The sequence below is a fragment of the Diceros bicornis genome (genome assembly GCF_020826845.1).
Source record: "Diceros bicornis minor isolate mBicDic1 chromosome 22 unlocalized genomic scaffold, mDicBic1.mat.cur SUPER_22_unloc_1, whole genome shotgun sequence".
In the NCBI taxonomy this organism is placed as follows: domain Eukaryota; kingdom Metazoa; phylum Chordata; class Mammalia; order Perissodactyla; family Rhinocerotidae; genus Diceros; species Diceros bicornis.
The window spans coordinates 1,047,933-1,062,716 of NW_026690886.1; the positions used below are offsets into that span (position 1 = coordinate 1,047,933).

The following is a 14,784-nucleotide window of genomic DNA, read 5'->3' on the forward strand; positions in this document are numbered from 1 at the left end:
AATTCTCTCTACAAAAATTTCAGTCTTTTTTTCTTTGCAGTCTATTATCATCTTTACGAATTCTTTGACTTCACCACCTTCTTGGCACCACAGCGCTAGCCATTGAGATATTATTATAGATTCAGTTTTGCAATTTCATCCTCCTATCTCTATTTCCTCTGCCATTTCTTAGTTTTAGTTCTTATTGTATCTTATGCTTGAAAACATTTCAAGCTTACAGAGTACATCAGTTCCTTATCTTCTCAACTTTTTATTATCTAAGTGCCCTCAAATATCACTTTTTTAAAAAAAGAAGTGAAATAGATAATAGAACAATATACTGTAATAAATTGACCACTTATAAAATTAAGTTCAACCTGCAATCCCTCCCCACTTAACAGTTACCATCTTTTATAACTCACCATGCTTTAGTTTGGGCAGGGTCAGTTTATCAATGATTTCTGGATGTTTTAAACCACGTGAGACAAATACAGTGTATGGTAAAATTGTTAATCTTGCAGAAGTTGTAGAATATCCTGATGGTTATGGAAGTTGGTGGCGGAGAACCTGAATCATATGAAAAGTAGTTGATTAATTAGCACCTGACAAAATTTTTTAATTTGGTAAGGACAATAATAAGACATAAATGTTGAAAAGATAGCTTTGCATATCAGAGTATTGTCAAAGGCCACTGGGGAAATTCATAATATTCTCAAATACTACAAAAAATGACCATTTTTTCATAAAAGATGTCGTACATGATGGCACCATATACTTCTGTCAGAAAATTTACAATGAAGAAAATTAAGACTTGAGTCATTTTAATTTTAATGATTTGTTTCTGCTTACTATTAGGTTAAAAAACGCTTTTAGAAATAAAGTGATAAGGGATGCACTTGCTTAATTTTTAATCTTTTTTAAGAAAAAGTCTTTTTCACATTTAAAAAAAATATTTATTTGTATTTATTTTATGCTGAATTTGTTTGTGGGCCCAAAGCCTTTTTTTAATTAGCTACCACCAATTCTTTTCAAACTCTTTCAAAAAGTTGAAGAGGAGAGAATACTTCTAAAGTCATCCTATGGAGTTAGTACTACCCTGATATGAAAGCCAAAGACACTAAGAGAAAAGAAAACTACAAGTCAGTATCTTTGATGAATATTGATACAAAAATCCTCAATAAAATAATAACTAACCAGATTCAGCAGCATATTAAAAGGATTATACATCATTTTTAAGTGGGATTTATAAGTGGGATTTATTTCTGGAATACAAGGATGTTTCAATATATGAAAATGAATCAACGTAATAAACCACATTAACAGAATGAGGAAAAAAAACACAGGATCATCTCAATGGATGCAGAAAAAGACTTAACAAAACTAAACATGTTTTCATGTTAAAAACACTAGAAAACTCTCAGAGTAAAAGGAAGCTACTTCAACATAATAAAAGCCAGATATAGAAATACACAGAGAACATCGTATTCAAGGGTGAAAGACTGAAAGCTTTTCCTCTAAGATCAGGAAAAAGGCAAGAATGCCCACTGTCACCACTTCTATTCAACACGGTATTAGATGTTCTAGCCAAAGCAATTAGGCAAGAAAAAGAAAGCAATAGCATCCAAATTGGAAGGGAAGAAGTAATATTACATTTGTTTACAAATAATATCTTATATGTTGAAACCCCTAAAAATTCCACAAAAAAATTGTTAGAACTGATAAATTCTGCAGACTAGTAGGACACAAAATCAACATGCAAAAATTAGTTGTTCTTCTATACATTAATAATAAGTAATCTGAAAAAGAAATTTACAAACTTTACATTTTTATTTACAATATCATCAAAAAGAGAAAAATACTTAAGAATAAACTCACTCAAGGAGGTAAAAATTCCAATGATGTTTTTTGCAAAAATAGAAAAATCTATCCTAAAATTCATGTGGACTCTCAAGGGACCCTAAATAGCCAAAACAATGTAGAAAAAGAAGAACAAAGTTAGAGAAGTCACACTTCATGATTTCAAAACTTACTACAAAGTAATCAAAACAGTGTGGTACTGGCATAAATACACACAATATACTAATGAAATAGTATAGAGAGCCCAGAAATAAACCTTTGCATATATGGTCAAATGATTTTTGACAAGGGTGCAAAGACCATTCACTGGAGAAAGGATAAGTTTTTCAACAAATAGTGCTGGGAAAACTAGATGACCACATGCAAAAGAAGGAGATTGGACACTTACCTTACACCATATACAAAAATTAACTCGAAATGGGTCAAAGATCTAATATTAGAGTTGAAGCTATAAAATCTTTAGAAGAAAACACAGGGTAAAAGCTGCATGTCATTGGGTCCAAATGCCATTGCCAACAATGATTTCTTTCATCTGACACCAAAGACATAAGCAACAACAAAAAAACAACAAATTGGACTTCATCAAAATGCAAAAGTTTTCTGTATCACAAGATACTATTAACAAAGTAAAAAGGCAACCCACAGAATGGTTGAAAATATTTGCAAATCACATATCTGATAAGGGATTAATATCTAGAATATATAAAGAACACCCACAACTCAACAATAAAAAAAAACCCAATTTAAAAATGCACAAAGGACTTGAATAGACATTTCTCCAAAGATATAAAATGGCCAGTAAACACGTGAAAAGATGCTCACCATCACTAAGTATCAGGAAAATACAAAATAAAACCACATTGAGATACCTCTTCACACACATTAAAATAGTTTTACTATCACAAAATCAGAAAATAACGAGTGTTGGCAAGGATTTTGAAAAATTGGAACCCTTGTGCTTGGATGGTAGGAATATAAAACTGTGGAAAACAGTATGGCAGTTCGTTCAAAAATGAAAAATAGAATTACCATTTGATCTAGAAATTCTACCTGTGGGTTCTGAAATAATAGAAAATATATTTATGGATCTCTGTCTCCAGTTCCTGGCACAGAGCTCCTAAAACCCTTGTAATTTCCTAAGTGATAAGAACACTAGGAGAATCATTTGTTATATTGAGGCAACTCTGGGTGGGCTCCTGGATGGCTCCTGGATGGGGGCTGGTTACCAGAAAGACCAAGCCCCGATTAGAAGCTTGGAATTTTTAGTCCTACCCCTTATCCTCCAGAGAGGGGAGAGGGGCTAGAAACTGAGTTAATAATTGATCATGCCTACGTGAGGGAGCCTCCATAAAAATCCCAATAGAATGAGTTTCAGAGAGCTTCCAGATTGGCAATGACAAGGACTGTTTGGAGACTGGTGCACCTGGAGATGGCTTGAAAGCTCTGTGCCCCTTCTCACATACCTTTCCCTCTGAACCACTTCCATCAGGCTGTTCTTGAGTTATATCTTTTTATAATAAACTGGTGATCTAGTAAATGTTTCTCTGAGTTTTGTGAGCCACTCTAGCAAATTAATCAAACCCAAGGAGGAGGTTGTGGGAACCTCTGGTTTACAGTCACTCAGTCAGAAGTACAGGTAACAGCCTGGGCTTGTAACTGGCATCTGAAGTTGAGGTGAGGTTGGGTGAGTGTGCAGTCTTATAGGACTGAGCCCTTAAACTGTGGAATCTGATGTAACTCTGGGTTGACAGCATCAAATTGAGTTGAATTATCTGACAACCAGCTGGCATTCCAAGAATTGCTTGTTGGAGGTGTGGGGAACCCTCCCACATGTGAAAAAATGAATCTCAGAACACCATATATGGGTATAAAAACAAAAGAACTGAACACATATATAAAGACATATACGTACACACGTGTTCTTAACAGCATTATTCAAAATAAGCAGAAGCTGGAAGCAGGCCAGGTGTCCATAAACGGATGAGTTGACAAAAATTGTGGTGTAAAACACAGTGGAATACCATTCACCCTTAAAAAGGATGGAATTCTCTTTCCTCTTCCCCTTCTAAGTTGTTTTTGTTATATCTTATTCTATCTTGTGTTGTGGCTGTGTGTTTACAGTGATGAGGTTAAATTTATTTTTGGTGAGTTTCTTCCTTTGATCTTTGAATTTAGTATTTAAGTGGTTGTTAACCTATTCCGGTAAAGATCTACTATTTTTCTGACTTTGTCTACCTACTTTTCTCCTTACTCCAAGCTTTGTGTTCCCTTTCTCTTCTTTTTTCAGGCCTGAGTGCCTTGTTGAGTATTTCTTGTAGTGGGGGGTCTCGTGGCCATGAACTCCCTTAGCTTTTGTTTATCTGGGAGAGTTACTATTTCTCCATCATATTTGAAGGATATTTTTGCTGGATAGAGTATTCTTGGCTGAAAGTTTTTGTCTATCAGTATTTTGAATATATCATTCCAGTCTCTTCTAGCCTGTAAAGTTTCTGTTGAGAAATCTGCTGACAGCCTGATGGGAGTTCCTTTGTACGTTATTTTTCGTTTTTGTCTAGCTGCCCTTAATATGGTTTCTTTGTCGTTGACCCTGGCTAACCTTACCACTAGGTGTCGTGGTGAAGGCCTTTGTCTGTTAATATATATAGGTGTCCTGTTGGCTTCGCTTACTGGTATTTCCTGTTCCTTCCCCAGATTTGGGAAATTCTCAGCTATTATTTCCTTGAATAGGCTCTCTGTTCCTCTTTCCCTCTCTTCTCCCTCAGGAATACCTATAATTCTTATGTTACATTTTCTAATAGAGTCAGATATTTCTAGGAGTCTCTCTTCATTTCTTTTTAGTCTTAGTTCTCTCTCCTTTTCCATCTGGAATATATCTGTGTTCCTATCTTCTAAAGTGTTAATTCTTTCCTCCATATTGTCAGCTCTGTTCTTTAAAGATTTGAGATTCTCCTTTATCTCCTCCATTGTGTTCTTCATCTCCATCAGCACTGATTGGTTTTTCTTTATGATTTCAATCTCTTTTGTGAAGAAACTCCTAATCTCATTGAATTGTTTATCTGTGTTGTCTCGTATTTCGTTGAGTGTTTTTATGATAGCTATTTTGAAATCTCTGTCATTTAGATTATGGATTTCTGTGTCTTCGGGGTTGATTTCTGGGTGCTTGTCATTTTGTTTCTGGTCTGGTGATTTCATATATTTTTGCACTGTGGTTCCTGTATTGGTTTTGTTTTTCCTCATCCTGGAAATCTCTGGTTGCAATTTCCACTTGCCACCACTGTCTGGTGGTAAAGGGCTGTGTAGTCTAAGCCCCCTGCACTCTGTCCCAGTTTTTCTGCTGCAATCCACAGTTTTGTTTTTTGTTTTTTTCCCGCTGCGATCTATGGGTCTGGTCGTTTGATGAGGTCTGCCATCGATCACTTGGTCTGGTCTGTCACAGATCTCTTGGTCTGGTCTGCCACGGATCGCTAGGTCTGGTTTGATCGGTTGAGCTGCAGGGTCTGGTTTGCGGGGAAGGGGGAGCTCTCTTTTGCCTTCTGGGTCCCTGATGTGGGAGGCTTCTAGTTTGCCCCTCTTTATCCGCTCTCTGGGGTGCTCAGATGTTGATGGTAGCCCTGTGGCTCTTATGAGTCCTCTCTCCCCACTTCCTCAAAACCACATATGATAAACAAAGAAAAAACTAGAAGAGTCATAAGACAGAACAACCAAACTGAATTGGCAGTCCAAAACAAATGGGACAAGAAGCAAAGGAAATGCAAAAGAACCAGAAAATAAGTGACAAAACAGCAACATTAAGCCCTCATATATCAATAATTATCCTAAATGTAAATGGATTGAACTCTCCAATCAAAAGATATGGAGTGGCAGGATGCATTAAATAGCAAGACCCAACAATATGCTGCCTTCAGGAAACACATCTTAGCACTAAAGACAAGCACGGGCTCAGAGTGAAAGGATGGAAGACAATACTCCAAGCTAATGGCAAACAAAAGAAAGCAGGTGTTGCCATACTCATATCAGACAAAGTAGACTTCAAGATAAAATAGGTTAAGAAAGACAAAGAAGGGAAATATATAATGATAAAAGGGACACTCCATCAAGAAGACATATCACTTATAAATATATATGCACCCAACATAGGAGCACCAATGTACATAAAGCAACTATTAACAAACCTAAAAGGAGAAATCAACAACAACACAATAATAGTAGGGGATCTTAACACCCCACTTACAACAATGGATAGATCATCCAGACAAAAAGTCAATAAAGAAATAGTAGACTTAAATGAAAAACTGGACGAGATGGACCTAGTAGACATATACAGAGCACTCCATCCAAAAGCAGCTGACTACACATTCTTCTCAAGTGCGCATGGAACATTCTCTAGGATAGACCATATGTTGGGAAACAAAGCAAGCCTCAATAAATTTAAGAAGATTCAAATCATAACAAGCATCTTTTCAGACCATAAGGCTATGAAACTGGAAATGAACCATGAAAAAAAACTGGGAAAGTGACAAAAATGTGGAGATTACACAACATGCTACTGAACAACCAATGGATCATTGACGAAATTAAAGGAGAAATCAAAAACTATCTGGAAACAAACGAAAATGATAATATGCCATATCAAACCATATGGGATGCAGCAAAAGCGGTCCTGAGAGGGAAACTCATAGCGATACAAGCCCACCTCAACAAACAAGAAAAAGCCCAAATAGGCAACCTTAAATTACACCTAACAGAACTAGAAAAAGAAGAACAAACAAAGCCCAAAGCCAGCAGGAGAGAAATAATAAAAATCAGAGCAGAAATAAATGAAATTGAGACCAAAAAAACAGTAGAAAGGATTAATGAAACAAAGAGTTGGTTCTTCGAGAAGATAAACAAAATCGACACACCCTTAGCCAGGCTTACTAAGAAAAAAAGAGAAAAGGCTCAAGTAAATAAAATTAGAAATGAAAGAGGAGACATTACAATGGATACCACGGAAATACAGAGGATTATAAGAGAAAACTTTGGGAAATTATATGCCAACAAATTGGACATTCTAGAAGAAATAGATAAATTCTTAGACTTCTACAACCTCCCAAAATTGAACCAAGAAGATATGGAGAATCTGAATAGACCAATAACAAGTAAAGAGATTGAAATAGTAATCAAAAACCTCCCAAAAAATAAAAGTCCAGAACCAGATGGCTTCTCCAGTGAATTTTACCAAACATTCAAAGAAGATTTAATACCCATCCTTCTCAAACTATTCCAAAAAATAGAGGAAGACGGAACACTTCCTAAATCATTCTACGAGGTCAACATCACCCTGATACCAAAACCAGACAAAGACAATACAAAGAAAGAAAATTACAGGCCAATATCGCTGATGAACATTGATGCAAAAATCCTCAAGAAAATATTGGCAAACCGAATACAACAATACATTAAAAAGATCATACACCATGATCAAGTGGGATTTATACCAGGGACGCAGGGATGGTTCAACATCCGCAAATCAATCAACGTGATACATCACATCAACAAAACAAAGAATAAAAACCACATGATCATCTCAATAGATGCAGAGAAGGCATTTGACAAGATACAACATCCATTTATGATAAAAACTCTCAATAAAATGGGAATAGAAGGAAAATACCTCAACATAATAAAGGCCATATATGACAAACCCACAGCCAACATCATACTCAACGGGGAAAGACTGAAAGCCATTCCTCTGAGAACAGGAACGAGGCAGGGCTGCCCACTCTCACCACTCCTGTTCAACATAGTACTGGAGGTTTTGGCCAGAGCAATTAGGCAAGCAAAAGGAATAAAAGGAATCCAAATAGGTAACGAAGAAGTGAAACTCTCACTATTTGCAGATGACATGATTGTATATATAGAAAACCCTAAAGAATCTGTTGGAAAACTATTAGAAACAATCAACAACTACAGCAAAGTTGCAGGGTACAAAATCAATCTACAAAAATCAGTTGCATTTCTGTATGCTAATAATGAACTAACAGAAAGAGAGCTCAAAAAGATAATACCATTTACAATTGCATCAAAAAGAATAAAATACCTAGGAATAAATCTTACCAAGGAGGTGAAGGACCTGTACAATGAGAACTACAAGACATTATTGAAAGAAATCCATGATGACATAAAGAAATGGAAAGATATCCCATGCACGTGGATTGGAAGAATAAACATAGTTAAAATGTCTATATTACCTAAAGCAATCTACAGATTCAATGCAATCCCAATCAGAATCCCAATGACATTCTTCACAGAAATAGAAAAAAGAATACTAAAATTTATATGGGGCAACAAAAGACCCCAAATAGCTAAAGAAATCCTAAAAAAAAAGAACAAAGCAGGAGGCATCACAATCCCTGACTTCAAAACATACTACAAAGCAATAGTAATCAAAACAGCATGGTACTGGTACAAAAACAGACACACAGATCAATGAAACAGAATTGAAAGCCCAGAAATAAAACCACACATATACAGGCAGCTAATTTTCGACAAAGATGCTAAGAACATGCAATGGAGAAAGGAAAGTCTCTTCAATAAATGGTGTTGGGAAAACTGGACAGCCATATGCAAAAGAATGAAAGTGGACCATGTGCTATCGCCATTCACAAAAATTAACTCAAAATGGATCAAAGACCTGAAGATGAGACCTGAAACTATAAAACTCATAGAAGAAAATATAGGCAACACGCTATTTGACATTGGTTTTAAAGGAATCTTTTCGGATGACATGCCTACCCAGACTAGGGAAACTAAAGAAAAAATAAACAAGTGGGACTTTATCAGATTAAAGAGCTTTTATAAGACAAATGAAACCAGAATCAAGATGAACAGACAACCAACCAGCTGGGAGAGTATATTTGTAAAACATACATCTGACAAGGGGTTGATCTCCATAATATATAAAGAACTCACACAACTGAACAACAAAAAAACAAACAACCCGATCAAAAAATGGGCAGAGGAAATGAAGAGACACTTCTCCAAGGAAGATATACAGATGGCCAATAGGCACATGAAAAGATGCTCAACATCACTAATCATCAGGGAAATGCAAATCAAAACAACAGTCAGATACCACCTCACACCCGTTAGAATGGCTATAATCACCAAGACAAAAAACAACAAATGTTAGAGAGGATGTGGAGAAACAGGAACCCTCATACACAGCTGGTGGGAATGCAAATTGGTGCAGCCTCTATGGAAAACGGTATGGAGATTCCTCAAAGTATTAAAAATAGAGATGCCCTATGATCCAGCCATCCCACTACTGGGAATCTATCCAACGAACCTGAAATCAACAATCCAAAGAGGCTTATGCACCCCTATGTTCATTGCAGCATTATTCACCATAGCCAAGAAGTGGAACCAACCTAAGTGTCCCTCGACTGATGATTGGATTAGGAAAATGTGGTATATATATACAATGGAATACTACTCAGCCATAAAAATAGACAAAATTGTCCCATTTGCAACAACATGGATGGGCCTGGAGCGTATTATGTTAAGTGAAATAAGCCAGAAAGTGAAAGACAAACACTGTATGATCTCACTCATATGTGGAATATAAACCAACACATGGACAGAGAAAATTGGACTGTGGTTACCAGGGGCAGTGGGGGTGGGGGGTGGGCACAAGGGGTGAAGGGAGTCATATATATGGTGATGGACAAACAAAAATGTACAACCCAAAAATTTCACAATGTTAGAAACCATTAAAACATCAATAAACAAAAATTAAAATAAAATAAAAATAAAAAGGATGGAATTTTGACACATGCTATGACATGGATGAACCTTGAGGACTTTATGCTAAGTTAAGTAAAGACAGACACGAAAGGAAAAATACTGTATGATTCCACTCATATAAGGTACTTAGAGTAGTCAAATTCATAGGAATAGAAACGAGAATGGTGGTTCCCAGGGGCAAGAGGGAGGGACAACGGGGAGTTGTTGCTTAATGGGCACAGAGTTTCAGCGCAAGGTGAAAATAGATCTGTGGATGGTTGGAGGTTATCACTACACAGTTATGTGAATGTACTGAATGTCACTGAACTGTACACTTAAAAATGGATAAAGTGGTCAATTTCATGTTATGCATATTTTATGACCATTTAACAACATTAATTATTTTCAACAAATGAACAAACACTAGCTACATGCAATAACATGGATGAATATCACAACCATAATGCTGCATAAATTATATTCAAAAGGCTATATATTTTATAATTCCATTTATATAAAATGCAAAAAAGAAACAAAACCGAGGTCTAGCTTCCAGTAATAGTGGAGTAGCTTGTTGAACTAACACTCTCACAAATAACAATGATAAAATCTGCATGAAATACTATATATATTTATATAGAATAATGTAGCTATATGTAATACACATACAATAAATGTGTATATGTATGTATGCATAAATCTCTTCCAAAGGCAAGCAGAACCGAGGGGGAGTCTTACCTTGAATCATGGGAATTTTACGAGGATATATTTGCAAGCTTGAGTCTTTGGCCTCAAAGCATTCCAAAATCTGTACATGGCCCAGACAGGGGAAAAACTATAGTATTACTTGTAATGTTAGAGGATGTATTTTGGGGCTGGCAGAGTAGCTGGAAAGTTAGGGGAGAAATTCTGGAAGGGAGGGAACCACAAAGAGGAAAATCTTTAAATATGTATGAAAGTCTGCCCCACACACACACCAAATTGGCAGATCTTTGAACAACACACATGCAGGGTAGACCCCAGAGGGCCTAGTGTAAAAACAGCAGTTGGAAGATGAAAGAACTGAACGAGGATTTCAGCTATGCCCATTGTAAAGGAGATAGGATTGGAGTTTCAGTCCAGCCAAGTTAACTCCCTGCTAGAAAAATAACAACACTCTTCAAAGAGATACAATAGAATCCAGAGTCTCTATAACTATCATCCATGGTTTCCAGTACATAATTTAAAAAATCATGAGATTTGAAGAAATAGGAAAATATAATCCATATACGACCAAAAGTGGGCAGTAGAAACTATTCCCAAGGTGTTGCAATTAGCAGACAAAGATGAGAAAGCAGCTTTTATAAAGATGATCATGGTGGTAAAGAAAAATATTCTCATAATGAATGAACAGATATAGAAACTCAGCAGAGAAATGGAAATTACAAAAAAGAACCAAATACGAAGATGAAATACAGAATATATTTTTGAGCTTACCGGTAGATTAGAAACAGTAGAAGAAACATGAATATAGAGCAATAGAAATTATCCAGTCTGAAGAAAAGAACATAAATTTTTGAGAAAAATGAAGAGAGCCTTAAGACCTGTGAGATGAGTGAGTCCCCATCAGAGAGGGGAGAGACAAAAAATTAAATGAAGCAGAAAGGCATATCAATGAGTAATAGCATAAAACTTCCAAAATTTGGTGAAAAATCTAAAATTTTAGATCCAAGAAAGACAGGAAACCCACACAATAAAATACAAAATAAAACCATACCTAGGCACATGATAGTCAAGCTGCTAAAATCCAAAGATAAAAAGAAAATCTTGAAAGCAGTCAGGGAAATACATATGTACAGGGGAAGACATTACATACAGGGAGAAATAATCTGAATGATGGATGATATATTATCAAAAACAAAAGAGACAAATCAACAACAAAATGACATCTCTCAAGTGCAGAAAGAAAACCCAAAAGTCAACACAGGATCTGTATTTAGCAGAACTCACTTTCAAAAAGGAAGCAGAAGCCACAATAAGATACCGCACACCTATTAGGTGGCTAAAATGAAAAATAAAATTGCAAATACCAAGTGCTGGTGAGGTTTAGGAGCAACTAGAACTGGGAATGCAGCATGATAGTTGCATTTGGAAAACAGTTTAGCAGGTTCTTATAAAGTTAAACATACACTTATTATATGACTCAGATATCCCACTCCTAGAGATTTACTGAAGCAAATTGAAAACTAATGTTTAAACAAAAATCTTTGCATGAATATTCATAGCCATTTTATTCATAATTGCCAAAAGCTGGAAATAAACTAAATGTCCTTCATCAGGTGAATGGAGAAAGAAACTGCGGTGCATCGGGACATTAGAATAGTAATTGGCAATAAAAAGGATAAACTCTTGATTCACACAACAAGATAAATGAATCTTGTATGCATTTCTCTAAGTGAAGGAAGCCAGATTCAAAAGGCTATATGGTATATAATTCCATTTATATGACTTTCTAGAAAAGGCAGAATTACAGGGATGCAAAGTGATCAGTGGTTGCCAAGGGATGGAGTGGGGGAAGCGGTTGACTACAAAGAGACAGTATAAGAGAATTTTAGGGGTGAAAAAACAGCTTGTATGGTACTGTGGAGGTTGATACATGACCATAAAGTTGTCAAAACCCATAGAACTGTACACCACAAAGAGCGAATTTTACTCTGCAAATTTTAAAAATCAATCAGGATGCTGGGGAACTCAGATGGAATGCAGTGACAAATGAACCTCACTGTATTACAGGCATGTGACATAACCACACAGAAGGGGTGAGGATGAAAGGTCCTGACCTAAGTAACTTTGGAAGACAGTGTTTTGATGGGATACTGTAAAACTAAAGTACTGGACACAAACACTTTATTCTAGGTGGTAAATTTGTTTTTCATAAGGGTATGGATTAGCGATTCTGAAACTAGTTGACACATTAGTAAATATATTGTAGATAACCGGAGTTAAGTTTCTCATTGTTGGTGAAAGAAGTTACAAATAAACAAAAGGAGAATGCTAGAATAAACTCTGTGGTGCTGGATTGGAGTTGGAAGTATCAGTATGAATCCATGTCTCTTTTAATATATATATCCAGATAGATAGATAGATTGATAGATTGATATATCGATAGGTAGATGTGTATACCTGAGTTTATATTCATACATACATTTCCAAGCTCTGCTGAGAGGGTCTAGAAGCAGTGACACCCTAGTATCAATGGGCACACCTAGCTACCAGATTTTGCTTTCTAAATATCATTCTCCAATAAAAAGAACCAGGTTTTCTTGGAGAAATGGCTAATTCTAGATCTGGGGATGGGAAATACAATATGAGCCTGGAGCTTCTTGTAGTGCCAGAAAGTAGGAAGGTGCTTTCAAAAAAAAACACAGAAAATGATGAGTTGTGTCAAAAGGAATCAATCTTAAAGACTTCCCAATGGCTCAAGCTGGAAAACTAGGAGCAACAAAATAAATAATGGTAGCATTGGATTATTACCCAGAGAATGAAATAAATATCCATGAGTCTATACTGATATAAAGAAGATTAAATAAGAAAGGAAGAAAGAAAAAAGGGGGGGGGAAGCATGAGAGAAAGAGAGAAAGACAGGAAGAAGGCAGGGAGAGGGAGGGGGGAATATTCCTCACAGAATTCCAAATAATAAACGCGACTGGATAGCATGAAATAGAAAATCGCCACTAGAACACCACAGTAATAATTACTGTGGGCAAGACTAACTGATGAATGCAAAAACTGTGACTGAAACTTAGAGAAGAAACAGTACATTTGCAGATCCTCAAAACATTTCCCTCCCAATACTTAACATTTTTCTCTTAACTTCTTTAAAAGACCTATGACTATTTAAAGAAAAATCGTAACACTGTATTGTGGGATTTATAACATGGGTAGATGTAAAATTTATGACAACATAGCACAAAGGACAGACAGAGGTAAATGGAACTGTTCTGTAGCAAGGCTTCCATATTTTACATTGATTAAACTGGTGCACTATTAAGTCTAGGTAGGCTGTGATATGTTAAAGATGCATATTGTAATCTGGATCAACCACTAAAAGCTGCAAAGGTGTGTCACTTAAATGCTAATAAAGGAATTAAACAGCATACAAAAAGTGTTTGTACAAGAATGTTCACAGGAGATGACCTGCACGTCCCCAGGAGGAAGACAAGCCCACTTCGGGGCACCCACAGAGCAGAACGCCCTCAGCCGTGCTGAGGAGCAAACGCTGACACACACGTGCTGGGTGAGTCTCATCTACCTCGTGCTGAGGGATGCAAGCTAGACAGAAAACAATACACGTGGGCTGATTTCTGCCAAGATGAACCTATGGTGAAAAAAACAGATCAGTGGTTGCCTCAGGGGAAGGAAAAAATTGCCTGGGAAGGAACAGGAAGGAGTTTTCTGGGGGTGATGGAAATACTTTATTCTTAAAGGGGTGAAGGTTATATGGGCATGTTTATTTGCCAAAACTGTACGATTGAGATTTGTGCCTTTCAGTGTGTGTACATCTTACACCCCCCCACACACACAAAAAGGACTAAAAGAATAATAAAGTGAGGTGAGAATGGGATGGAGTCTGGATAAAACAAAAATGGCAGATGATTAGTAGTTGTTGAAGTTGGGTGACGGGCCTACTATGCTATTTTGTTTATTTTGTATATTGTTTAAATTGTCCTGTAATAAAACACTTGTATAAGAAGACAAACTCGATATACAGTGTTTGCTGGTAAGATATTGGTTACCTTTGGGGAGGAAGGAGGGAGAAAGGGATTGTCGGGGCCTGAATGAAGCTGGTGCTAGTTCTGGGTCACACAAGTGTGTTCACTTTGTAATAATTCTTTGAGGTTTACACGGATGACCTCTGCATATATTTCTGTATGCATGTTATACATCAATAAACACTTTAAATCCTGTATATTTGCACAAAGATACTAACTCAATATCTGAGATCAACAGCAGTGTTTTGTTTTAAAGTGGAACACGTTCACTCATGACATCATCACATGGATTTTAATACTCTCAAGTATCTATTAATGCCCTCACCCTTCCTTGGTGCCCTAGGTCTTTCCATTTTCGCCTCAATTTGGCAAGTGTCATGGCTTTGAGTTTTTATGATGCAATCTTTTTCCATCAACGTCCACCCCCATAATG

General features: G+C 36.4%; 1 long non-coding RNA gene across 1 annotated transcript in view; it reads right to left on the reverse strand.

Annotated features, from left to right (window-relative positions):
* The window catches only part of LOC131401910 (uncharacterized), a 215,292-nt gene that overhangs the window by 199,651 nt on the left and 857 nt on the right, over positions 1–14,784 (reverse strand). Inside the window, exons 2-3 of the long non-coding RNA XR_009218113.1 lie at positions 1,855–1,936; positions 402–546 (exon numbers count right to left, since the gene is read on the reverse strand). This is a non-coding gene — a long non-coding RNA (uncharacterized LOC131401910). The remainder of the gene's footprint in view (positions 1–401; positions 547–1,854; positions 1,937–14,784) is intronic.